The sequence below is a fragment of the Gymnodraco acuticeps genome, unplaced genomic scaffold (genome assembly GCF_902827175.1).
Source record: "Gymnodraco acuticeps unplaced genomic scaffold, fGymAcu1.1, whole genome shotgun sequence".
Classification (NCBI taxonomy): Eukaryota; Metazoa; Chordata; class Actinopteri; order Perciformes; family Bathydraconidae; genus Gymnodraco; species Gymnodraco acuticeps.
The window spans coordinates 849126-875311 of NW_022990042.1; the positions used below are offsets into that span (position 1 = coordinate 849126).

A 26186-nucleotide genomic window follows, 5' to 3' on the forward strand; every position below is an offset into this window, starting at 1 on the left:
TGTTATTGTCAATATTAATATAATAATAATTTATTTTTGAATAGTCACACTCGATTACGCCGATTTTCTTGTTGCCCCAGCTGGTCGACACCTCTTTTAGCAGAAACAAAGGCTACATTAATGTGTTAATCCATGACGTGACGTGGATCATAAATATATCAGCAATTAAACAACATCTTACATTTATTTTCACACATTACGTCTCCTTGCAGTATCAACACTAATTCGGCTGACTTTTATATGTGATCCAATTGGTAGATAGGCCGTAATATAACTACGGTTGTAGTTGAAGAGTTTGTAAATTAACATGAACCAAAGCTGTTGCCTGGCAACGCAATCGCACAACGTCACGTCCGTTAATTCCACATCCACACGCATGGATTAACATCGATTTAATACATGAATGTAGCCTGCAGTGATGCTTGTATGACGCATGAAGCCGACCGGCATCACTAGGAGCACCTGGGATAACATTGGTGATTAAAAAAACGAAATAAATTTAAATTGGTTAAAAAATATGTGCCAAAAAAATGGGATCTCTGCACATGTCAAGAATTAGACTACAATTACATTCAGAGAGAAATAAATGGGGACATGAATGGGACTCTGGAGACTTTATTCACACAGCTCTCTGACACAGATACACAGTGCTTGCTAAATAGGTTCAGTGTGATTGTAAACCACTACATGCATTTAATGATGCTCTCTGTGCTGCCTGCTCTTAGAATATGGAATATTTAACACATTGTGCAGTTTGCTCACTTTACAACACAGATGAGCGCAGTTCTCAGGGATCCTGTTCTCTGCCCTGTGAGCACGCATTTCAATGAAACCCTTTTTCATTTCCAGTATTATTTTCTGTTTTGAAGATATTTGAACTCACCTTCCTGTTTAAAGGGGCCCTATTATGCCTTTTAGGGTTTTCCCTTTCCTGTAGTGCGTTATGATGTTGTTTTTTTTCATGTAAATGGTTTTTGTTTGCATGTAAATGGTCTGCAAAGGCAGAGGTGTTCCCTCCAGAGGGAGTTTCTCTCCCACAGACACAATCAGAGCAGACTGGGCTCTGGTTTCAGACAGAGGGTGAAAAGAGGTGCTGCAGCACAGACAGTATGAGAGAGATAAAGAGCTTTTTGAACATTAAAGCATGGAGACATGTCAGTAGAGACACTACATACTGATATACACCTGAGCAGAATAGGGCCCCTTTAAGGATGTTTTCCTGTATGCTTAATCAGTTAGTATAGTGATACCAAATAGGACATCAATGAGAAATAAATGATGTTAAAACAGATTATCCTTAAGCTTCCCTTTATCTTTATACATAAAGAGAGAGAGATGATGAGAGAGTGAGCGTGAGCAAACTGCAGAAATAAGTGTAGAGCCAATCATACCTTGAGTGTTTGTGTGTGTTTGGCAACAGCAGCTAATCGAGGCAGGGGCTGCAAGCTGGCAGAGAGAGAAAACAATATGTACATACAGAAGGAGGGTTCGAGAGGAAATGAAACAAAATAGCTGAATGGGATGAGAGCAATATGAGGAAATGGAACAGAGGAGGAGGAGGAGAGAGAGAGGGGAGAGAGGTGTTGGCAGACTGAACAGAGGAGGGCTTTTATGCTCCATGCTACAGCCCAGAGAGTCTCAGAGGGGGAGAGACACTCTAGCTCTCTTTCACTCTCTTTCTCCGGCGAGCGGGGATCCAGAGCGAGGGAAACAGACAGATGAGAGTAACACAGCGCGGGGGGAGAAACATCCGTCTGCAGGAGGTAAAGACCATCACTCCTTCACCTCCTTTTTCTCCCTCTTCCTTTCACATGTGCTTCATGCTGAGAAAATGTTATTGAGCTTCTGCAGATGTTTCTATTTGTGTGAGAGAAAAAGTGTCTGCATTTGGTGTGGTATACATGTGTGTGTGAGGGAGATTTGTGTTCATTTTATAGGCATCATTGGCCAGTGTGTATGTGTGCAGAATAATTAGTCAAGTGCTTTATGTGAAGCCGAGAAGAAGAGGATATTCTTTATCTGACTGCACTTCCTTAACACAGCCAGTGTTTCGCTGGTGTTGGACTCAGGGGAGCGCAGAGCTGACCAGAGATCATTTACACGGCGGACTGTGATCAATTCTCTGCAGTCTTGCATGCAGACCAGCAGCAAGATGAATGCAGATTTATTTTAAATATCCACCCTAATCTGTGGATTTATTTAAGCCCATAAGAGTGGTATATTTTAAGCTTTCTGACAGAGATGGACGATCCTATGTGACGCAAAGGGAGTTAATTGTGTAAATCCCATAGCAGCGACTTTAGACCATATTCAAAGTTTAATAGAACTGAATTCATTTTATGATTATCTCAATCTGGCGTTTGTTTAGCTTCCATCTTTTTGCCCATGTCTTTGGTCGTTTAACTGCTTTCTGAGAGATCATTGATCTGTCAAACTGTGTTGTTTGTCAAGTTTTGTATCTAGATTTCTTATGTAACACCTTAATAGTGGCACTGCCTATGAGTTTGTTCAGCCATGAAGTGTGTCACTGGCACTTACCGGAAACGATCACGCTGTGTTAATGGCTTTTGTTTTCCTCACCTGCAGAGAGAGAAAGCCTGTATAAAGGCTTTCTTTAAATGATATACCTTGTTCGCAAGTTAAAGCAATCTCGAAACCTTCTCCAAATGTACCAGTTATAATGAGCAAATTGGCTATTATATCTATTTTCGCACTCAAATCAATACAACAGACCACCTACTCGCCCATTAACAGCTTTCACTTTATCTTTTTAACAAAAAACCTAACTTTTCTCAACAATTTCATCCTGTCATTCCATCAATTGAGGCATTCAGGTTAGGCTGTACTCTAAAGGTGAAAGTTCAGTAGATGCCTGGTAGCAGTTGATTACTCTTCACTGATTTAAATTCCAACACAACAGCACAGTGTGACAGCCAGGGGTGTGTATGTGTGTGGTCTAGAACAAAAAGTGACAGGTCATATCTTACTTACAAACAGATAAATATACATGACAGATATATCACAGATAGCACCATCAACTAAAGAGGCAACTTAAGAGGCTTATTGTCATCTAAACATAAGATGCAAATGTTGTGAAAACTAAAAGTGTGCTAACATGAGCATATTTAGCCTAGCTGCATCAACCGTCTAAGTTAGTAAACTAAAATGCCATTGAACGGGTCCCGCCTCCAACGCTGTATCCACCTCTCTTCATACACCAATAATTGTACCTATTTCTAATAGAGATGGGTGAGTCCTGATTCATCCGGATCATTAACCCGGATCCTAGTAATGAGCTGGGAGTGACGAGTCTCCCCTCACCATTAACCCGAGTCCTTTGAGTCCTACACCTTGTGTGACGTACAAATTAAAACTAAATTGCTGCACTCGCTACTCTCCTTATAACATGTAAAAATCACATTACAACGTACCCCAGTCCATCTGCCTAGCCTTTAGCATGTAGGATAGCTGCCAGAAGTTATCTTTTGGCTCAGGGGAGGGGACGCGGATCAGTGAAACTTCCTGCAGACTTGTGCGGACTCAGAGCCGTAACCGTAGCAGATCCAGAGATCCAGACTCATCATGCACGAGTCAACAGCAGACTCAGATTCGCAAATCCTGACACACTGTGCAAAACATAGCAGACTCGTGCGGACTCTGAGCCGTAACGGTATAGCAGATCCAGACTCATCATGCACGAATGAGTGGATTACTCCACACAGCGCGAAACAGCAAACGGTTTCGGACTCGTCATGGTTTTCAGACTCAGTGAGTGTCAGCTCTGTTTGTAATAACGTAGATGCATACTGTGCACAGATAATTGACGACTTCACCCAGTAAGAAGCCAAATACTGCAATAAACAAGCATTAAGACACAAACGTGTAGCGGAGGTTAATGTAAAGTTAGTTTAGTTTCGTGAAATGCAAATCTTAAGTGACAAATTCAAAATTACGAATACACAAACAGTGGACTGCCGCCCTCACTAGTAGCTCTAAAATTTGAATTTATTTGAAGTTGGAGACTATGTGCTCCTGTTTCACCGGTAGGATTTCTACGCTCTTGGTGACTCTTATGACTCAATATACTCATATTTCAATGACTGACTCAAAAGACCTTGAGTCCGTAAAAGGATCCGGATTTGCCATCTCTAATTTCTAACTGGGCAGTTTCATGTTTTTAGTGGCCAAGGTGAGCTTTCCGCCAGGAGAGGGCATGGTTTCCCATGTCAACAGCCTTTCCAACAATCTATCTATTAAATGTATCTAGTATTATCTAACCATCTGTTAATCTTAAACTTCCTTCGTGTTTTTAACTCTAAACATCTCCCAGTCTAATCTTTATTAGTAGTCTTTTTTATGAAAATCTGACAATATTGGCACCAGGTGAATGTTCCAGTTCTAAGATACTTTATTTGTTTCTGAAACATGATTTACTAGAAAAATGTAATGTGTTTGTTTGATAGACAAAATGACAAAATGCATTGGTTTGTAGATGGTGTTTTGTATTTGCAAACCACACTGTTTGTTAGAGAATCATAGGGCATTTGTAAAATACGTTTAGTTTGTTGGTGGACTGGCTGTTTAGAACAGTCAAAACTATCACAAAAAGGTCAAACAACATGTTGGCTGAACTACTTATTCCGTGGCCTGGGGCCTTATTTATAAACGGTGCGTACGCTCAACAGATGGCGTACGCCAGTTTCTGTGTTTAAGAATTATAAAAAAAAAACTTGACGGGAAAATGTGCGGTCCTCCACGCAAACTCTGTATAATGTACACATGTAGAGTTGTAGAAAATACATGGTGTACAGACAGTACAGTACACTCTGACTGTACAGTCACTACAGTGTATACTGTATAGTACTGTAGGTGTGTAACAGTGTAATGCGTATAGTCTACACTCTACCTTTCAGCAAAGTTTTAGGGATTTAGGCTCAGTCAGCTCAGGGACTGTTTGGTTACTTTAGTTTGGTAAATGAAATAAATGTTTGAACTTTGTAGTAGTTGCTGTCATAAGTCATTTGTAGACTAAGTGGCAAAACGTTTTTTTTTTACATTTGTACTTTGTAGAGAAATGTAGACACAAGTTGGAAGGGAGCACAATAAACCTGACGAGTTTGAATTTGAGTTGATTATGAGTTTATTTTCAATTGATAATTAGCTCACAATAAGTTCACTTTAGTTACTCACACAACTTGACACAAGCCATGGGTTCAGGGGCCTCATTTGTAAAGCGATATACGCTCAAAAGATGGCGTACGCCAGTTTCTACGCAATGTTTGCGATTTATAAAATGAATAAATAAATGAACCATGGTCTACCATGGTAGAACATGGTCTACCATGGTAGAACATGGTATAACCATGGTAGACAATGGTTGGGATATGGCACCACAGTCAACCATGGTAGAGCACTGATATAAACCATGGTCTACCATGGTCACAATAAACCATGGTCTACCATGGTAGAGCACTGATATAAACCATGGTCTACCATGGTCATAAACCATGGTCCACCAGTACCATGGACATAAACCATGGTCCACCAGACTGGAAATAATATAAATTAATACAAGCTTTTCAATAGTTTCAAGCATTTAATTTTAAAATATTTGTATAGATCATGTTAATTGCACTTAATTTCATCTACAGTACACTGTCACTCTATAGTCTACAGTACACTGTCACTCTATAGTTGCACACACACTCATTAAATGCTCATTAAACAGTTGGTGAAAATGTAAAGACTATTTTATATACATTCATCAGGTGACGGTGCCGGCATGAGCCTCATTAGAAAGATTGTCGCCCATGGTTTCTTGAGACCATGGTTCAAATATTCAAATGGCTGACCATGGTTGACCATGGTTTCTGGAGATGACATTGTGACCATCGTAGGCTGACCATGGTCCGGTTGACCATGGTAGACCATGGTTTTTTCCCCATGGTACTGTGACCATGGCAGGCTGACCATGGTTGACCATGGTGGACCATGGTAGACCATGGTTTCTTCCCCATGGTACTATGACCATCATGGAATTTTGTAGTCAACCATGGTATTACCATGGTTGGCAATGGAATACCATGGTGACCATGGTCAACCATGGTTACGTTTCGCAGGGGTGCTGCTACTCTGGTTCAAACTGCATCCACCAAACAATATGATTTATCTCGACCTCCCCAAAATAACCAACATCTTGCACGGTGTGAGATGTCTTTTTTAGCTGTTCTGTCGTCATTTCCTGCGATCTTCTTCATAAAGTCAGTCAAAATGAATGAATGGGCGTTTCTTTGACTATTTATAGGCAAATATGGGCGTTATGTGAAGCTCGCAAAAGCTGCACCGCATTTCGAGTCGATTGTGATTTATAAAGGGAAACCGGCGTAGGAAGTGCTGTACGCACTTTCCTCGCCGGTACGCAATGTTTGGTGAATCGGAAAATGTCGGAACATTTCTGTACCTATTTTTTGGATTTCTACTACGTAAGCAACCTTCCCACGTGAATCCTACGCACGGCGTTATAAATGAGGCCCCAGGTCAGGACTTATAAGTCCGGACCTGGACCTGAACCTGAACCTGAACCTCTGGACTTGAGTCCGGACCTGGGGCCTCATTTATAACGCCGTGCGTAGGATTGACGTGGGAAGGTTGCTTACGTAGTAGAAATCCGAAAAATAGGTACATACATTTTCCGCCATTTTGCGGGCTTCACGTAACGCCCATATTTGCCTATAAATAGTCAAAGAAACGCCCATTCATTCATTCATTTTTGACTGACTGCGTGAAGAAGATCGCAGGAAATGACGACAGAACAGCTAAAAAAGACATCTCACACCGTGTCAGATTTTGGTTATTTTGGGGATGTCGAGATAAATCATATTGTTTGGTGGATGCAGTTTGAACCAGAGTAGCAGCATGGAGTTCGGATCGTCATCAAAATAAATAAATAAGTGGTCCGAAAAAGGTTAATCACAAAAATAATACACATAGCCTTCCTCAGGCAGTGTGTTTGTACCGGGGACAGGAGACCCCCCCTTGATGATAAACTGTAAGAAGTGAACGGGGAATCCCCCCGGTGTGGAGTCATGACGACTGGATCTGAATTATGTTTTTGTATTTGGTGGTTTGTGTCCCAGCTGTCGATCAGCTGTGCACAGAGTCTCCACTGTAGCCTGTGAGTCTCAGGCTGCAGTGGAGCCCCCCCCCCCCCGCAGCAACCCATATCCACCAGTTAAAGGAAATACAACTAATGTGTTGTCTTATATCAGCTGTACAATTTACCACATATGGTGTTCTTAGCTTCCATACCTCCTGTGTTTTACGAGCGACTTATCAAATCTTGGCAAACGGCATAAAACACGATTAAACGTGATAGTATATAAAACCATGCTCGTATCCTATAGAAATGCAACACGGCGTCAGTTTAAAGTAATTCTGTCCTCCTGCTTACCGCATCATTTATGAGAAAACATTTCATAACATTAACACAACATTTCGAGGTGGTTTTAAATAACATAGGCCTATCCATATTTATTTATTTCTCCAAGTTACGTTTTTGTGTGCACTGAGGAGTCTCAAACAGGCGTTTGTTTAATCATTTTAAGATTGGCTTTAATCAATGTTTGAAAATGAATTCTTCATATATGATAAATGAGGTGACATTTTATTTATGGTATTATTTCCACATATTTCTCTCCATTCTTCCTTCTGCCAACGCGGTGTCGCAGTTTCTCGTCTCTCCCGTTTTTGTGCTTAGTGCGTACGCATGGGTTAGAGTTTGCGTGGAGGACCGCACGTTTTCCCGTCAAGTTAGTATTTTATAAATCGCAAACATTGCGTAGAAACTGGCGTACGCCATTTTTTGAGCGTATATCCCTTTATAAATGAGGCCCCTGGTCCTTAGGATATATCCTCTGGGAGCATGAATGGCATTCCAATCAATATCTGTTTAGATATTTCAGTGGTGGACTAAAAGAGAGATGTTGCGATCCCAGGAGCAATGCAGCCTGCTTTGGAGATATTAGATTTATTAGAGAAAGATTTTGCTTTTCAATTAAATAATGCTGCTTCTTTTTAAAGCAGAGAGCACGAAAATAAAAAGCATAAATGTCTCGGAGCAGACCCAGACTGAGCTGTTGGACTGTCTGTTTCCATCAGAGGACTACAGATGTAAAAAGAGTGCAATGACAGAGAGCGTCATCCGGCTCACATTGTGTTGCCCGGTGGACACGGCAGCATTGAATAAACATGTCAGCTCTGACGCATAGAGTCAGAGAGTTTTGTAATGGCATGTGCTCGTAAGGTTTCTTTACTTATGGACCCATTGACTGACTTTTGACTGACTTTTACTAATTGATGGTTGCAATTAAGAGCCAGAACTATTATTAACATTTCAACCAATAATAAAAGTGCAATTTCATGCATTTAGTTTAACTCCAATTCAATACATTCAAAACTGTATTGAACATGTACAGAATATGTTAACACTTCAAGCCAGTCATATTATCACTTATCCCAGTGGTTCTCAAACTTTTTTCAATAATGTACCCCCCTTTGAAAAAAAAATGCAGCCAAGTACCCCCTGATCAGCGCAAAACAATTTGTTAGGGAAAAAATGCCTGTATAAAGAGGTACAGTACAGCGCTGCACCATCAGTCTGATTTATTAAAACAACAACATTGTAACTGAGAAACACTTAAATGCTACATTTCAAATGTTTACAATCCATCACTAAATTCATGGCACACCAATATTAACATCATGCAATAACACTAAAACAACATTAGTTGCCTTGAACTGATCTTTTTAATAAGTTTTACTTACATAGTGAGAAACATGTGCTTCACTGAGGATCTTTGTCATTCTGACAGGGAGGCAACTGCAGTTATTACACTCTGCGTTTTGAAATATGTGTAACTCTGTTCATATAAAACCCACACTGCTCAAACTTCCTTACTTTTCCTAAAATTAGTATATTTACTTATTTTGGGGCGTGGGGAATGAAGAGAAAAAGATATGAGCATTTTATGAGCATGGGATTTTGACCCCTCATATAAACATATGCATAATGCTATACTTTGCGGCCACACGACGTTGCCAAGCAACACTTATTGTTTAGGTCCTTTGATAAGCAGGCAGTCATATCATTAACTAGAACTAGCTAGATCTGATAGATTTGGACATAAACGCGAGTGAAGTATAACCGGACGCGAGAGAGAGATCAGATCAGCTGCTGCTGACAGAGAACACGCAGCTCTGCATGATCACAGCTCCGCCGCTGTGACGGACCGTTGAGCCGAGCAAAATACACTAAGAGTTAGACCTAACACACTTAGCTATTTCATCTACTCTGGAACTAGCTAAACTAGTTATACATTTATTATTTACTGTCGGGTCACTCATTACAGGTTCAGCGAGCTGCACAAGACTGACGGGCTGTCAGGAGAGGGAGAGGAAAAGAGGGCACCCCGTTTATTGTTCCCATTTTATTATCCAGAATTACTGTAAACCTTTGAATAAAGTAGTTCATCTACTATTAGTAGTTTGTTTAAATGCATTAATTATTTTATATTAACATAAAATACATCTCACGTACTCCCTGCAGTACTCCAACCAGAGGTTGCGCTAGACTTTTTCTCTGCCCGTCATTTTGACGGACAGGATCGTAAAACTTCCGTCAAAATCCAGAATTACCCGTCGGCCTTTACACAACTCTGAAGAAGGGGGGGGGGGGGGTAAGCATGCTCGTGAACTGTCAACGGGGGGGGGGGACAGTTCACATGCGCCGTGTTATGCATAGCTGCTGCACCTCGCGGGAACGTGCACAGCGTAAAGCCAAAACTCACAGACATTTCAATGATTTCACAGTTAGGTTTGGAAACGGTATAATTTCCTTTTTGGAGGGCATGCATAACACCGGAGCCTCGCTGCAGGGAAACTTTGGCGTTGTTCCGAGTTTGTTCTAATCTGTCAAAATGACGAACTGCTTTCAGATTTGTCAGTCATTGTTAAAAAAAATCCGTCATAGACGGAAAATATTCGGTTAACGCGACCTCTGACTCCAACGTACCCCTAGGGGTCCGCGTACCCCCATTTGAGAACCACTGCCAATAACGCTTTGTTGGTCTTAAACATTATACTTTATTGCCATTGAGCTTCCATCCCACTTGAAGTTAGCTCAACTTAAAAATTATAAAAGGATTCTTGACCCATATTAAATGCAATTTCTTTATCCTGAAAGTAAGTATCTCTGAGTCTGCATTCTAAACCATTGTTCTCTATGCCCTTGTGGTACAAGGCAATGTCACAATCACATTTATGGGGACAACGCCCCGCTAAGAAGACATACAAAATAATTAATCCTTGGCAGTTCTCTTTTATCTTCATCACCACAGATGTGGACATTCCAAGTCCTCAAAAAGCTGCCCTTTAGAACAATGCAGAATCGTTTTCTGAAATAAATATTTTGTTTAAAGGATAACCAACTGTGTGTGAAAATCTATTACAAATAATGTATCCCATTAGTGATATGACAACACTGTTGTATTTTGGTTAAGTTTGGGCATTACAATGCTTTGTTTGGTTTAGAGAAGCATCACCACATGGTTTGGCTGAGGCAAAATCCATGAATAATTGTTTCCTGTGTTAAAGTCATTGTATTTATAGCCCGATATCACAACTCAAATGTTCCCACTACTGGCTTTACAAGCTCTACAGTATGCAGTAAATATATTATTTACTTCTGTTTATGGAAGGTTAAGCTACCATCAGGTCAAGTTAACATTTCCTGCATATTCTTCAAAGGGAAAGCAAACATATGCCTTTCAGGCTGCTATTGATGTGAAAAATGTACATTGACAAGTAAAACTGCAAAAAAATCGCAACATTAAATAGAGAGGAGAGAAACAACAAGTGGTGATTTGATTTCCGGTAAGAGAAAATGAGAGCATCACAATAGTGGATAAGACAATTAACTTGCTGTACGATGTGATTTGTTCAGAGAAAATGTACATAATACTATATTTATCAAGACAACAGGAAAACACAGAGAAAGTGTTTAGTCAGCAGCTACAGCAAACAGAGCAGGGGAAATGAGAAGGCAAGTTCTTATGTCTTTTTTTATATTGTGTATATTTTTCTATAACTATATTGTCACAGTGAAGTGGAGCAGGGTCAACAAAATTCAGGAGAAGGGTAGACTTAACAGAAAATAATATTTTATATCAGGTAATCCAGGCAAGGCAAACTGAACCTCACTTCACGTTGCATGACAAACACCAACATACAATAATCTAACAAAGACCAACAGAAAACCAAATGGCAGTAGAACTAATGAGGGAATAAAGTGCAAGTGTACAGGAGGTCAGCTGGTTTCAGTGCAAATGGAGATCAGGCGGAACTAATAAGGCCAGGACTGACAATCAAACAGGCGGGAAACACAGTAGAGAAGTTCCCGGGAGGTCTTTTATTAGGTTGACTCTGGAAATTGGCTTTGAAAGAGCTTCCTCTCCAGAAAGTCAATGACTTTTCAATAGGATTTTGTAATATTGCTGAAAATAAGCTCTGTGGCGAAGCAACATGTATTATCTTTGCAGGTTTTGTTTAACAGGTTAATCTCCACATATTAACAACACTTAGTTGTTAAAGCGTGACTGCAATCACTAACTAGAGGTAAAAAGCTAATGCTAAGCTATAAACCATATCGTTTGCGGTTGCTTGGCTTCACGTTAACACAACAAGGCTAATGGCGGCTAACGTCTCATTGGGCTACTTGTTAGCAACCGCCGTTTTTAAGACACAAAGTAACTTCAGACATTTACATGTGGGGTATTTAGTAATGTATTTTATGTTGTGGAACAAATTGTTAACATCTGTTAAGCTTTTGTTCTCCACCGACCTTATTTCAGTCATGAACTCTAAACGAGAGTGCCATCATGTGCTAACCCATTTCCGGGTTTGTAGAACTTAAACAGGGATTTTTTTCATTAGGGATATCGGGTGACAAATAATGCTTTGATTCTTATTTATAAAGCACTGCTGATATCAGGGACACATTTTGTTTTTCAATGCGAAATGATCAGCAACTACCAAAAGAAAATACATAGAGGCTTCATTTGAGCTGCTACTGCTTCACGTTGAAGGCTCATTTTAGCAATGGCGAACCGTCAGGGCCTTCAAGGTATTCAGAGAATACCCTGGAACACTCAGATAAAACAAACAAACAATCGATTTAATTATATAAATAAAATGTATATAAAATGAATAAAGGAGAATTGTATCCGTGTTGTTGATCTGTAATATTAGTGTTACGTTGATTTGTTTGTCCTTCTCGGACCATGCACTACGCATTTCAGTGGTTTTGTGTTAGAAAAGAAAGCAACCAATCAGATCTGGTTCTGGGTCTCTGGGTAGAATATCCTTCAACCAAGGTATTCTACATCCTTGATCGAATGCCCTGGCCGTTGCACTGAATGAGAGCCTACGTTTGGACTGATAGTTTGATCAACCAATCATATATTGATTTTTAGCCAATTGGCGTATTCTTTCAGAGTTCCCCTCGGTTCCAGGGTACTCTAGAAGGCCCGCTAGTTAACTGCTCGAGACAGAGGATCTAGATCAGGGGTGGGCAATTATTTTATACAAGGGGTCACTTCAGAAACTCGAGCTGTGTTGGGGGGCCAAATCTAAATAAGTTGAACTTAATTCTGCTCAATATACATTTTCTCCCATTATAGAATGCAGTATATTACATATTTTTATGAGCTGTTACTGGTAATGAAAAGAATAAGAATGTTCCCTTACAATAAATATATGAAATTGTGGAGTGGGCCAAATAGGAAAATACTCCTATAGAGGTAATAAACAGTCAAAACAATAATTGAATCAGTATTTAATTACATGTTTGACACGTTAATCTTCACAAACCAATACTGAAAAGGTGTTTTACAGTATGTTAAAGATAAGAAATGAATCAGCTTTATACAAAAAGAAATGAGTGCTTTTGATGTTCATTTCATTCTCAACTGTTTTGAAGTCTTTGAATCGCCTTGAAAACTCACCATGCAGTGCTTCTAACATGGATGAGTACCTATGGAGGTGATCAGCTGATGGTGTGGCTTCCTTCAGTGTTGGCAAGTGCATGAGAATGTTGTCCTCCATTTGGCTTGAGAAAAGCTACAGCTTTCTCATGAAAGCCTTCACTGCACTGTACATGTCATGCACAAAAAGGCCCTTGCCTTGCAGTTTGACATTTAGTTCACTCATTAGTGCAGGTCACATCTACAGCAAAACCAAGGTCTGCCATCCAGTCTGCATCTGAAAGCTGTGGGATGTCCTTTCTCCACACAGAAGTCTTGAATCTCTTCTCTCAGGTCCCATACTCTTTTCAGCACTTTGCACAGGCTGAGCCACCTGACAGCTGCATGGTAGGGTCTGTCACGATGTTCAGTCTCACTTTCCTCCAAAAGTGCAACAAACTGTCTGTGATTCAATGCTCTTGCCCTGAAGAAGTTAACTATTTTAGTTACAACATCAACAACATGGTTAATTTTTAACACTTACTTACACAACACTTCCTGATGTATAATACAATGCAAAAATGCCAATTTCTGTCACTTTATCCTGCATTCTCTTCAATAGTCCAACATTTTTCTCTGTCAGATTTGGACAACCATCCGTTGTCACGCCTGCTAGCTTGTCCCATTTCAGTCCCAACTTTTCCACATGTATTTACCTCCGTGAACAACTCACTCCCTGTTGTTGTCCCTTTCATTGACTGCATGGCTGCCAGCACTGGCGGCACATATCAGACCCGGGCCGGGGGGCGGGGCCACATGACCGGGCCCTTTCAACCCAATAAAGCTTGACAAAAATATCGGGAGTCCGGGGTGGTAATCTGACGCTCGTGCGTAAAAAGTCGCTCAGTCAGTAAGATTACAATTTAAAACAATGTTTGAAAGAAAAGTAACTAAAGAAAAGGTGTAATATTTAAGATTTCGTTTCTACAAAGGGTATAGAAACGAAATATAAATATATATCAGAGATAATAATGATATAAGATGACATAAAGTCCAACAAACCACAAGGACAACGAACACATAGCCTAATAAAATGATTTTCTGACACACCATTCACCATGGACAGCCAGCAGCCACCATGAGAGCAGAGCAGTGTAAAATTGGCACGGCGGCCCATACGTTCACGTACAAGTAGGCTACTGTACAAATTAAATTTGAAGTGTACTCACCACTACTTGAAGGGTACTCGGCGAGCCTTGCGCTCCGCGAACTCGTCCACAATCCGCTGTATGTCCAATTTCTTGGCTCGGTCACTTTCGATGGACAGCAAGGCCAGTCCACTCAGTCTCTCCTGTCCCATCGTGCTCCTCAAATAGTTTTTGATGAGTTTTAATTTGGAGAAAGAGCGCTCGGCGGTTGCCACGGTGACAGGAAGAGTCAGAAATAAGATGAAGGCTGTGCAAACCTCACTGAATGTAGATGTTATTGCTGGGTTGTAAACAATGAGCATTTTTACCAAATCCGCGACAGATTTTAGTTTTTGTATTTTGTCCCTGAAACAGGTTCTGAAAGAAAGCAGCTGGCCAGGGAAGCTGGCGGCTACTACTGGCTGGGCAGCTTGGTGTAAATCCTCATCCTTTGCTTGCAGTAGTGTGTTGGGGTGAATTGCCTCAAACATGTTCACAGTTGCATTTAAGCTGGTGAATCTTTGGGACAGTTGCTGGATGATTATATCGAGACATGCATTGAAAACGGTCACCCGAAAGTTGCTCTCTGCGTCAGTGAGGCGGCTGTCTTCAGAAAGTTCATCAAAGTGTCTCTTAACTTTCCTGGCCCTGGTTGTTTCAAACTGTGTTTGACTTCCCCATTTAGTAGCCAGGGCAAGAGTGGCGGACTTCGCCTCATCAAATTGTCCCCGATACTCCACCAAAACACTGATGGCATTTTGCAGTAGAGTAGATGCTTTGAGAATATCCGCGTCTTTTGCTTGCAGTAACTGTGAAGCACAATATGCTTTCCAAAATCTTGGTCTGCATGTTGACCAAAAATAGAAAGCGAAATTTGCTTATGGCATTCTTGAGTGCACTTGCTTCATTGCGCTCATCCTTGTTGTCACTGGTAAGGGATATTTTGACGAGGGCTTTTATAATGTCTCCATATCTGTGCCTTAACGCAACAAGCGCATCATGGCGAGATGACCAGCGAGTGGGACATAAGCGTTTTAATGTGATCTGCTCTCTGGCGTCATTAACTCACTGAGCAATGCCCATCGTTTGATACTGTGACCAAAAAAGTTGTAGAGCGTCTCTACAGTGTCATAGAACTGCTTCACTCCAGGGAAATTTTTAACAGAGTCGTTGAGTGCTATGTTGAGATTATGAGCAGCGCAATGAACATAGTGAGCAAGGGGCTCCTTCTCGGCTATTCTTGCTTGCACGCCTGAATACACACCACTCATATTAGCCACCCCATCATAGCCCTGTCCGCGACATTTAGACAGATCTAATCCGTTTTTCTCTATAGAACCAAGGATTTTGTTTTCAAGCTCTGAAGCTGATGAACCTTCAGTCACTTCAAAACCCCAAAAGACTTCATTGATCTGTATATCTGTTGCAATATCCATGTCGTTCTTAACAACAGTGATGTAACGGTAAACCTGACTCAACTGGTCTATCTTTGACACATCTTGCGTTGTGTCCATGATGACGGAATAAAATGGGGCTTCTTTTATTTCATCAATGATGTCAGCTTTCACATGTTGAGATAATATGTAAATAATCTCATCTTGAATCTGGTGACTGAGGTATTTCACTGACCCTGCTGGTCGGTTGATTAGCTCTTTCAAAACAGGGTCGTAGTGAGCCAATAATTATATTATTGACAAAAAGTTGCCAGCTTTTCCCTGACCTAGAACCTCTCGATGGCCCCTGAATGCCAAGTTGCTTGAAGCTAGAGTGAGAGTTATATTAACAATGCGCTCCACGACCTGTCTCCAAAATTGGGCGGCATTACGCACATTCCTCTCCATGTCAGCGTCTATTGTGCCGTTGGTTTTCCACTGCTCATATACTACGCATGCACCAAGGTGTATTTGAGTGGATTCATGCCTCTCAATTTGAGTAGAAAGATGTTTCCAGTCTTTTATTCCGTTTACCCATGCATTGTTGTAGAACGGTGCCTTTCGGTTGGCAAAAAGCCAGCAAGGCTCACAGTAGCAGCAGTCACATTTTGGGGAATAGCACATCCAGCTGCGTGGAAATTTCATCCCAACTTTAGTGGTGGAGGTGTAATAGCTTTCTGAAAAGCAACGGTTATCCTTGTCTTTGGGAAATGGACCTTTGGGTTTGCATGGGCCCATTTTAAGGATATATCTTTTGATATTGGCGTCCTCAATGTTTTCAAAATAGTTTGCCCGATCAGTCGGAAAACGCTCCAGAGGATAATTGCAGGACACATCATGATCCGTGGTCTGAGTTTCACCCGTAGGCGTAGCGTGAGGAGGAGACCTGTTGCTGCTTTCATTCCCAGTGTCCGGTACTTCTTCACCTTGCGGCGCAGCAGGTAAGGAGCCGGAGGGGTGCGGCTGGTCAAGCGTCAGGCCTGGCTCTCCTCTAGACGAGCAGCTAGCAGCTGCTGAGTCGTCCCTATTATTATTATTATTATTATTATTATCATCATCACTACAGCCGAGAGACAGAAAAGGAAATAAGCTAGGCGGCCGAGCTACACGAAGTAACAACAACCATATGATATCAACATTTACCACAAACTCACATTTTCTTGTTGACAGTGTGTGTCCGTGATTGTAGCCTACCTGTAAATCTGGCTAACCCCCACTAACGTTGTTGGCGGGCTCGGGGATGAAACACGGCTGGCAAGTAGCAACAACTTCAGGTTCATCTCCCGCAGGAGGAGGAGTAGGGCGAAAGAAATATCCATCTAGCTTGGACAATTTGACCTTTTGGTCCTCCTTTTTATCTTTTTCTTTGCGTTTTGTAGCTCCACTTTTGTGTTTATAACTGCTCATGCTTAGGCAGTGCTCTGTTGAATGACAAGTGATTGATGATGACGTTGACGTTCATTTACGTATGATGTTGATGGACGGCTGTTGATGACGATTTTACCCAAAATACATTTGGAGACAATAGAAGGGTATCACTTGCAATTGTTCATGTTTTAATGTTAAATATGAGTGTGAAAATAGCAGCACAAGTTCAACTCATATTATAGGCTACAATGCTTTATACCTAATATGACCACGAACGTCAGTGCACTCAGTGGCGCGAGGCAGCAGGGCCCGCCGGCGAATATCTCGGGGGCGGAGCCTGCTGCCTCGGCGACGGGCCCCCATTGGGTCCCGACCGTCCCGGGCCCGGGGAGCCCTGCCCCTACAGCCCCCCCTGAAGTCCCGCCCCTGGCTGCCAGCTCCTCCGTGATTTTGAAGTCCGGAGTTATCCCACGTAGGAAGATGAGTAGCTGGGCAGTGTCACTACATCGCAGCTCTCATCCAAAGCCAAGGAAAAAAAGTCGAAGTTGACCGCTCTGTTCTGCAGCTGAAGCTCCAGATTTCCCGCGATGTCCTCAATCCTCCTCGTAACGGTGCGTCGGGAGAGGGGCACTTTCTCAAATGCCTCCTTTTTCTCCGGGCATATTAGTGCGGCAGAGTCCAACAAACACTCCTTAATGAACTCTCCGTCCGAAAACGGTTACTTTTTTTTTGCAATTTTGTGGGATAAGACATAACTCGTCTTGACAGCTGCATCTCTGGATGTGGAATGTTTTGTGAAAAGTTGTTGTTAGCTTTGCAGCTTAGCTAGCAAAGCATGCGACTCCTTTGCCGGCTCTTCCTCAGACAGGTTCTTTTATCTGCGTGTTATAGTGGCGACTCAAATTGTACTCCTTGAACACAGCGACCTGCGCACCACAAACTAAACACACAGCTTTACCTTTCACTTAGGTAAATAAATACTTAGCGGTCCATGTCTTGTTGAAAACGCGGCATTCAGTATCGATCTTTCTTTTTTTTGCCATTTGCGGACATTTCGAGGACTAGCCGGCCACCACTCGTAGCTGTTCACGGCACATGCGTTTACGTAAATAAAACAAACAAACAGCAGCACAATTTTCAAAATAAAAGCAACACAGTTAGAAAAGTATTTACGCCATGCAAGCAATCCAGCTGTGTTGCTTTTATTTTGAAAAGGTTGCTGTTTTTTTTCATTATGTTATAATTTATGATCAAACTCACGTGGGCCGGCCAACGGGCCGGATGTGGCCCGCGGGCCGTAAAATGCCCAGTACTGATCTAGATGAATGCGACGAAGCAATTCATGCCGTTTTATTGTTTTTAACGTTGAAACGACAAGTGCAACAGGTGAAGATGAAGTTGTTGCGGAATTGTTGTGAGTACCCTTTTCAAGACGACAATTCAGTGAAAAGACAGACATTATAATGCTGCAGAGGGGGAGGGGGGTGTGTGTGTCTACAGAAGGTCCAGTTGTGATAGACACGGTTCGCCACTGCATTTTAGCATATTTTCATAAGCCAAATGTACCCATCATTCATTGCAGAGTGGTGGCCGGCCCATAGGGGCGCCGCCCCACCATACTTGCCAACCTTGAGACCTCAGAAATCGGGAACATTTCAAAACCACCGCGGGGGGGGGGGGTGCTAGTGGATCGCCGGAGCTGTATTAGCTTAACATGCTTATTGTAGTTGTAAGTGCACTGTCTTGATGGAGCATATGTGTGGGCTGGACCTGTGTTATACAGGGAAGGAGTGAGCAGGGGGGGAGTTTTGTCGATTCTTGTTCTGTTTTCTGTGACTTATCTTCCTCACCCTCTCAGACTTTCAGTTGCGCGCGCTACTAAAGAGACGCGCTACCATGGAAACCAAACAATGGTGTAGCTGTATTAAAGTCTGAGTGGAAACAGTCGTAAGTAAATCCAATTTAGTCAGAAATCGGGAGAAATGCGGGAGAAATATGACCCAGGGAGGAAACCGGGAGAGGGCAATGAAATCGGGAGGGTTGGCAAGTATGCGCCCCACCTCTTCCCACATTCTAGATCAGGGGTGCCCAACCTTTTTTGAACCGAGAGCTACTTTTAAAGTAGCCAGTCTGCCGAGATCTACCAGTCCTAATAGAGAGGCGTAGCCATTACTGACAGCCTACTACCAGGTAAATACACACTTCTACTTGTATAAAACTGACCTTTGTATGATTAATACTTCATAAAATACTGCAGATCCTTTATCTTACCTCTTTCTAATCTACACACATGCAAGTATTTAACTGAAGTTACACAACAGTGTTGTTGATTGTATGGAAGATGGCGGCGCGCGTGTGTGCAGCGGCTCTCAGCGGCTCTCAGCTCTCCAGTTTCGTGCTTGTTTGTTTTGTAAGTTTTGATGTGTCTACCTGGCGATCTCTGTCAAGCAAATTGTGTATACAGCCGTATGGATTTAGTTAACATTGGACTACGAAGTTACTCTCCCGTAACAAAACATTTCCAGCAGAAGCACAACATACCGGATGACATATCGAGAGCACCGGGCTCTCCGTGGACTGTTGTCGGCTCTTATAAGCGGCGTAGACGGCGGAGGGAGAGGAAACAGAAGCGGGAGTGCCGAGCTGGTCTGCTAACCAGGCTAAGGAAACTGCCTAACAAACCCCCACTCCCGAGCCTCTTTCTGGCCAACGTCAGATCCATCGTACCCAAGATAAACGAGCTGGAGCTGCGGAGACACCAACAACTTTGTCCGCAACTGCTGATGATTATGACTGAAACCTGGCTTCACCCCGGGATACCGGACGCTGCTGTGCAGTTAGCGGGGCGCACAGAGTGTTGCCAACTTGGCGACTTTGTCGTTACATTTGGCGGCTTTCCAAACCCTCCGGCTACTTATTTTTGTCAAAAGCGACTAACGACTGATCTAACGACTTGTAATGGTGTTTGGAGACTCACGTATTGTTCTGCAGTTAACGAGCTGCCCCTCAGACCCTCCCATAGTACTCACAGGCGCGCACACTCACAGTTGCCTCCCGCAGCAGCTCAGCTGCAGTCAGAGCAGAGAGGAGACAGCCACACTCTCCGCGTCTCGAGAGCTTCAGTCACTTAATCACCTCGTCCACTGTGTGTGTGCCTCTCTGTGACAAGCTAAACATCCACATAGGTCATCATGTCACAGTCTAAACTGTATTCACAAAAGTACAGAAAGGAGTGGGAATCAAACCCTGAGTTTAAAGGATGGTTGAAGCCATTTATTGGAGATGACACACGGCATACTGCCTTTATTGTAAGGGAGATTTCTACTAAAAACTAAACCATTTCTACTTTCTACTTTTTCTAATAGAGACATTTCTAATCTACTGTCGTCTGGATTTACTCTAGTGGTTTCAAGTTTTGATCCTTGAAGGGGGTGGAACGTTTTTTTACCGCGATTACATGATATGCAAATAGGCGATGACGTCATTTAGCGACTTCTGGCGACTTTTCGGACAGCCAATAGCTACTTTCCTTACTATGGAGTTGGCAACACTGCCACCGTCAGGACCGCAACAGCGAGTCGGGTAAGCGCAAAGGAGGAGGACTTTGTGTTTACATAAACAATGACTGGTGTTCACAGAGTCGAACTGTAGACAGTTACTGCTCCCCTTACATTGAAGCTCTGACGGTCATATGCCGGCCTTTCTACCTCCCTAGAGAGCTAACTGTAGTAACTATCACAGCTGTTTATATACCTCCAGACGCTAATACTAGCTTAGCCCTCACCCACCTCCATACTGCCATTAGCAAACTGCAGCAGGCTCACCCTGATGGAGTACACATTGTTGCTGGTGATTTTAACCGGTCATGCTTAAAGACTGTTCTTCCAAAATTCAGCCAATATGTGAAAAGTGCCACCAGAGAGAGAAACATACTAGATCATGTTTACTGCAACATGTCGGCCAGTCAGACCATCTGTCACTGCATCTCATTCCAGCCTACTCCCCCATCAGGAGACAATCAAAGCCCATCACAAAACATATTGACACCTGGCCTGATGATGCCCTCTCTAGGCTACAGGACTGCTTCAGTAGCACAGAGTGGAGTGTGAAGTTAAAACTTCTTTGCAGCAAAGTTGAGCCAATCATGAAATGAGTGAAACTGGATTCGCCTGTCAATACACTGATATTTATTGAGAGCCTGAGCGGCCGGAGAGTTCACAGCATATCACAGTTCCCTGCAAGATACCAGCAAACTCTGAAGCCTAAAAGCGCCAAGAACCCATCTATACAGACAAGAAGAGGAGGGCCCTAAAACACGCGGGTTTTCCTTTAATGCATGCCAGATGTCGAGACAAAGACTTGTTGCATTGTAAACCCACATGAGCCAAGCTTCTCCCCCACAAGACATCAGATGACCTCTTGACCTGTGTCTTCCTGAGAAGCTATGGATCACATTACAGGCAGGAATACACTTCAACCATATTAAACAGATTCCCGAGGACAGTTCACTAAACTCTATATACTTTAACAAGACCAACATATTCCTTTACAGATCCACCCTTTTATCAATTTATGATAATCAATTAACATTAGTCTAAAGAATATTTCAGTCAATACTTAAGTCAATAAGCGTCTTCAGAGTTGTGTGGGCTCACTCACATTAATTACATCAAAAGTAGAACAAGATTGAAAACACTTCAATCACCATGACAAGATACAATCAATCATAATAAAATCATCTCTCTTCAGTGTTTGGCATCATTTATCAAAAAGCACAATAATAAACACGTGAAATACAACAATATTATAGCAAAATATATGTTTCAAGAATAAGATATTTTATCATTTATCCCTCAGTTAATCTCCTTCATCAAACACAAATTCTAAATCAGCTTAAATCTCAAAGATTTACTTCAAGGCAATTACTTATTAAAACACAATTAGAATTTAGGATTTATAATAAATCCAATTGAGGTATAAATCAGACTTCAACTATCAATCATTATGTCATCTCAAAATCTGAAGGGAAAACTAAACAATTCTCAAAATGTTTAACAATCTGAAGAATCAAACATTTTATTGTATAACGACCTGAAAAGGAAAAAATCAAAACATCTGTTCTTTATTCAGAGCATCAACTGTAATCAATATCAAAACATCTGTTCTTTATTCAGAGCATCAACTGTAATCAATATCAAAACATCTGTTCTTACCTGGTAATGATTAAGGATAGTAACATTGTCTGTTATAATATTAGAAATATCTTATTGTTCAATACCTTATAAATCTGAAAATATCAATTAATTAATAATCTGTAATCATCTGGTCATTCAATTCAAATGTTATCTTTGTACGAGAGCTAGAAGACATGTTTTCCTCCTCTCTTTTATGACACAGAATGGCTGGTGTGTAAAGGCATCCTGATACTGTAGATTAGCACTGAGGTGCTGATTGGCTCAAAACTCTTCTTCATCAGAGCGCCATAACTCAATTATCTGTAGATTAGCACTGAGGTGCTGATTGGCTCAAAACTCTTCTTCATCAGAGCGCCATATCTCAATCCCCCCCAATTGCTCTGCTTTTGTGGCTCAATTCAGTGAGCACTTTATGATCTCCCAGTGAAACAGAGGCTCATCTGCCTGCATTCCTTCTGCTATCTGCTTGAGAGCAGTGCACCTGCCTATTCCAAGTGGCACATCCAGATGCCCCCCCCGTGATGGGAGAGGTTATGAAAACATCTGCTCCTCCAAGAAACATAAACCTTGTATGAAGCCTCTGAAGCCATCGCTCGTCCTGCGAGCGAAAAGGAAGAAGCATCCCATCTCATCAGAAAGTTGAAGATTAGAATCCTCTCATCTCGAACGACCTCCTTGCCCGTGGATAAGTTGCTCTCTGCAGCCGCAGAGTGTGATCCTCTCTCTCTGACCCTTGGCCTTCAGAGCTCTCCTAGTTATTGGGTTAACACTTGATAGGGATGTTTTCCTGAGTGCAGACAACTCAAGGTAATGGATTAGCACATTATCATTCAATTACAAAAATAGGATAGGCCCCCTCAGAATGATTTGGGAGCCTTCCTGACACATTATAAATGTAAGGTTTGTGTTAGTCATTTAACATGCAAGAATCATATACTCATCAGTCCAAAGCAGATAAATGTTATTTTAAGTTAAATGTGAGCTAGTCCCTGTGGAATAACCCTTTCTCAATGATTATAAATGTTATATTAATTCACCATTTACCGTTTGATCAAGGATTAGTTTATCAGAAGTACATTTCCTCTTCCATAAAACCTAGGTTTGAGAAATGAATGTTCCAATATGAAATCAATTGCTCAATTTCTCAATATAATTTGACTCTTCCCCTCTTTTCTTACATATTGTCACATATGAAATAATAACTTAGGAGTCTATTTAAGCATGGTATTGTCTATATAAGCTATTAATCGAGAAAACTCAGAGTCAGTATGCAACTCGCAAATATCTCTCCTCCTTCCTATCCCTCTTTACTCACTTTCCCATCTCTTTCTCTCTTATTTCTGTTAGATATGAAGGAAAAAACATACAAGTCCATGTAAGCATCTGAGTTACCACCGTTACCAAACGGTGTGCCGTGAGGCAAGTCCGGGTGTGCCGTGGGATTTTGTGACAACCATACATTATTTTTTCAATATACAACTACACAAAAATAATCATTTATTTTTTAATTTACTATATCAGTACTTTGTAGGTTTATGTACGTAATCTGCGCGACTTGCGCGTCCACATCTCCACGTGCAGTGCTGCATAAACATGGCTGAGTCAGCGATAACTATCGAGGGGTGGAGGTATGCCCATTATTTTTATATCACACAGTCTATTCTTCTTCTCTGTCTTCCGGTTGTTGCCTGTATTAAATGACAAATACACACTACCGCCATGGATTTGATATGAACGAGGCGGCAGTTAGCGGCTAGCTAGTAATGATCTAGTGATATCGGTAATATTAACTCCATTTAATACAACATTTACGGCACAAGATTCAATCATACAGCCCATGTAGTATGACAATGAATTACAGCAAACATGTGCAATATATCCATTATTACAGCTCCGTGGGATGGCAGTAAGACGATATGGATCCGTTCCCATTGTGCAAGCATGGGTAAAGATAAACGCAACTCACATTGGTTCCTCATACAGCATCTCTGTAAACTACGTGTATTCACTGAATTTCACTCTCTGCCTTTAACGCTCGTTGTAGCTCCAAAAACTCCAGCCAGAGCCTGGCTCCAGCACCCTCCCTGTGAGCACAGTGTGCTCTGATTGGTCGGGACACGTAACATGAACGTGCCGGGCTGCGCGGTCCCGTGGATTAGATGCGCGTTCATAATGCAGAGGGAAATAACTCCCAGAATAACGTTATTAGCAAATGTTTTACAACTTGAGGAACGAATATTTTTTAATAAGGGCTATACAAGTGTTCATACTGGGTAGTTTATTTAGTTAAAAAAATTATCCAACGAGTTACAGACCACTCTTTCCTCATGTAAGTCAATGGGAAAAGTGTTTCCGGGCCTGGCAACCAAACCGGAAGTGTAGTACCGCCGTTTGGCCAGCACGAATATTTTCATCTGAGTCCGGCGCACTTCCTGGGGGCTTGACTACCGCCGCCTGCTGGTAAGGAAAGCTATTGCCACTCACGCATGCGCAGTTTGTACGTGCTCGGCGAGGAAAGTAACGAGTAAAGTAACGAGTTACTTTATGTAGATAGTAACGAAGTAGTGTAATATATTACATTTTTTTAAAGTAATACATTTATAATTTGTAGTTCCGGACCATGGACAATGCAGCTTCCTTGCATTGACTGTTGTCTGTGCTGAATTTCTGCTTAGTTTCCTTTGCCTCATTTTCTATTTTGTGACCTGTCTGGTGTAAATGAGTGTGTTGCTGGTTTGATGAAGCCTAATTTGATAAAGTTTCAAATTAATTTCGGAAATATTTCGTAATATAGTTGTCTTTGTCACATTTTATTTGGCATTAGTAAATAATTATGCACATTTACAGATACTTTACATAATATGAGTGATAACACGTGTTATAAGGGCTATTTTTTCACAATAGGTGTGCCTTGAGATTTTTTACTTGTCCTTTGGTGTGCCTTGGGCACAACAAAGTTTGGGAACCACTGGCATAAATGATAGTGGGCGTCTGAGGGTATCATTACTGAGAAATGTCAAAGAAATTCAAAACCTTACATTTTAAAACAGGTTTGCATTCCTCCACTTAAGGTGACGTTATCATTGGAAACAATAAAAACGAACTATTTTGATGTAGAATTTATAAATTGAATCGTTAGAGCAGAACAAAATGGTTGTATTGTAGCCTGAGTTCCGTGCAGCCCTAGTTTCAACAGGTGTAAACATGGTCCATATAATGTGAATACATGCAGAAGTAGACAGTAAGAGGCCCCTGACATCAGGTCTATTTGTTAAAATAGTAGGGGCTCTTCACTCTGCATAGCAGTATGAATAGCCTTAAAAAAACAAACAACCCACTCCGTGGTAACGAGAGTCATATTTCTGACCCATATGCCCTAAGTGAAGCTGTTAGTCTCATCTAACTGACCCAAGGGTTGGTGCTGGTGTGACAGTTCCAAGTGTTCAGAGCAGACTTCCAGCTTCCAGTTCATGGCTCGGTGGGGGGGAGCAGACCCACGTGAGACGGTGTCAATGGCTGTATTGTTCAGTGTGAGGAGCGTCATTCCCTCTGGGAGCAGGAAATGGTGTCCATTCTCGGACCAAACCATTAATGTCATGTAGAGCAGCCATAGCATCTCTGTGACTGCACTCAGCCGGACTGTAGCAGGGTAGAACTGGGTGACTCTTAGTGAAGCTGTCCAACGCCATTAGACAAAATGGAACCACGTGCTAACAAAAAGGACACAGGGTCATCAATGTCTCTCTTTACCATTGGCCTAATCATAAACAAATTAGTGGGAAAAATGTGGAACACTAATCCATCATGTGGAATGTTGAGTTAATTTAAATAATTACTTATGGGTTGAAATCAAATTAACATTAACATTAGAACCAAAGTCAGTTAACAAATTTGACTTGCATAGATCAGTAATCAATACACCATTTTCCAGCTCCGTGATGAAAACGATAACAGGCAGGGATGCAAACTTGTCATATTTTGGGGAAA

The 26186-nt window shown here is 41.7% G+C and overlaps 1 protein-coding gene across 1 annotated transcript in view; it reads left to right on the top strand.

Moving 5' to 3' along the window:
• Positions 1-1592: 1592 nt before the first annotated feature.
• Positions 1593-26186, top strand: part of LOC117545531 (cadherin-18-like) — a 214099-nt gene continuing 189505 nt past the window's right edge. The window contains 1 exon segment of the mRNA XM_034215343.1: positions 1593-1763. The gene's annotated coding sequence lies outside the window, so the exon portion shown is untranslated.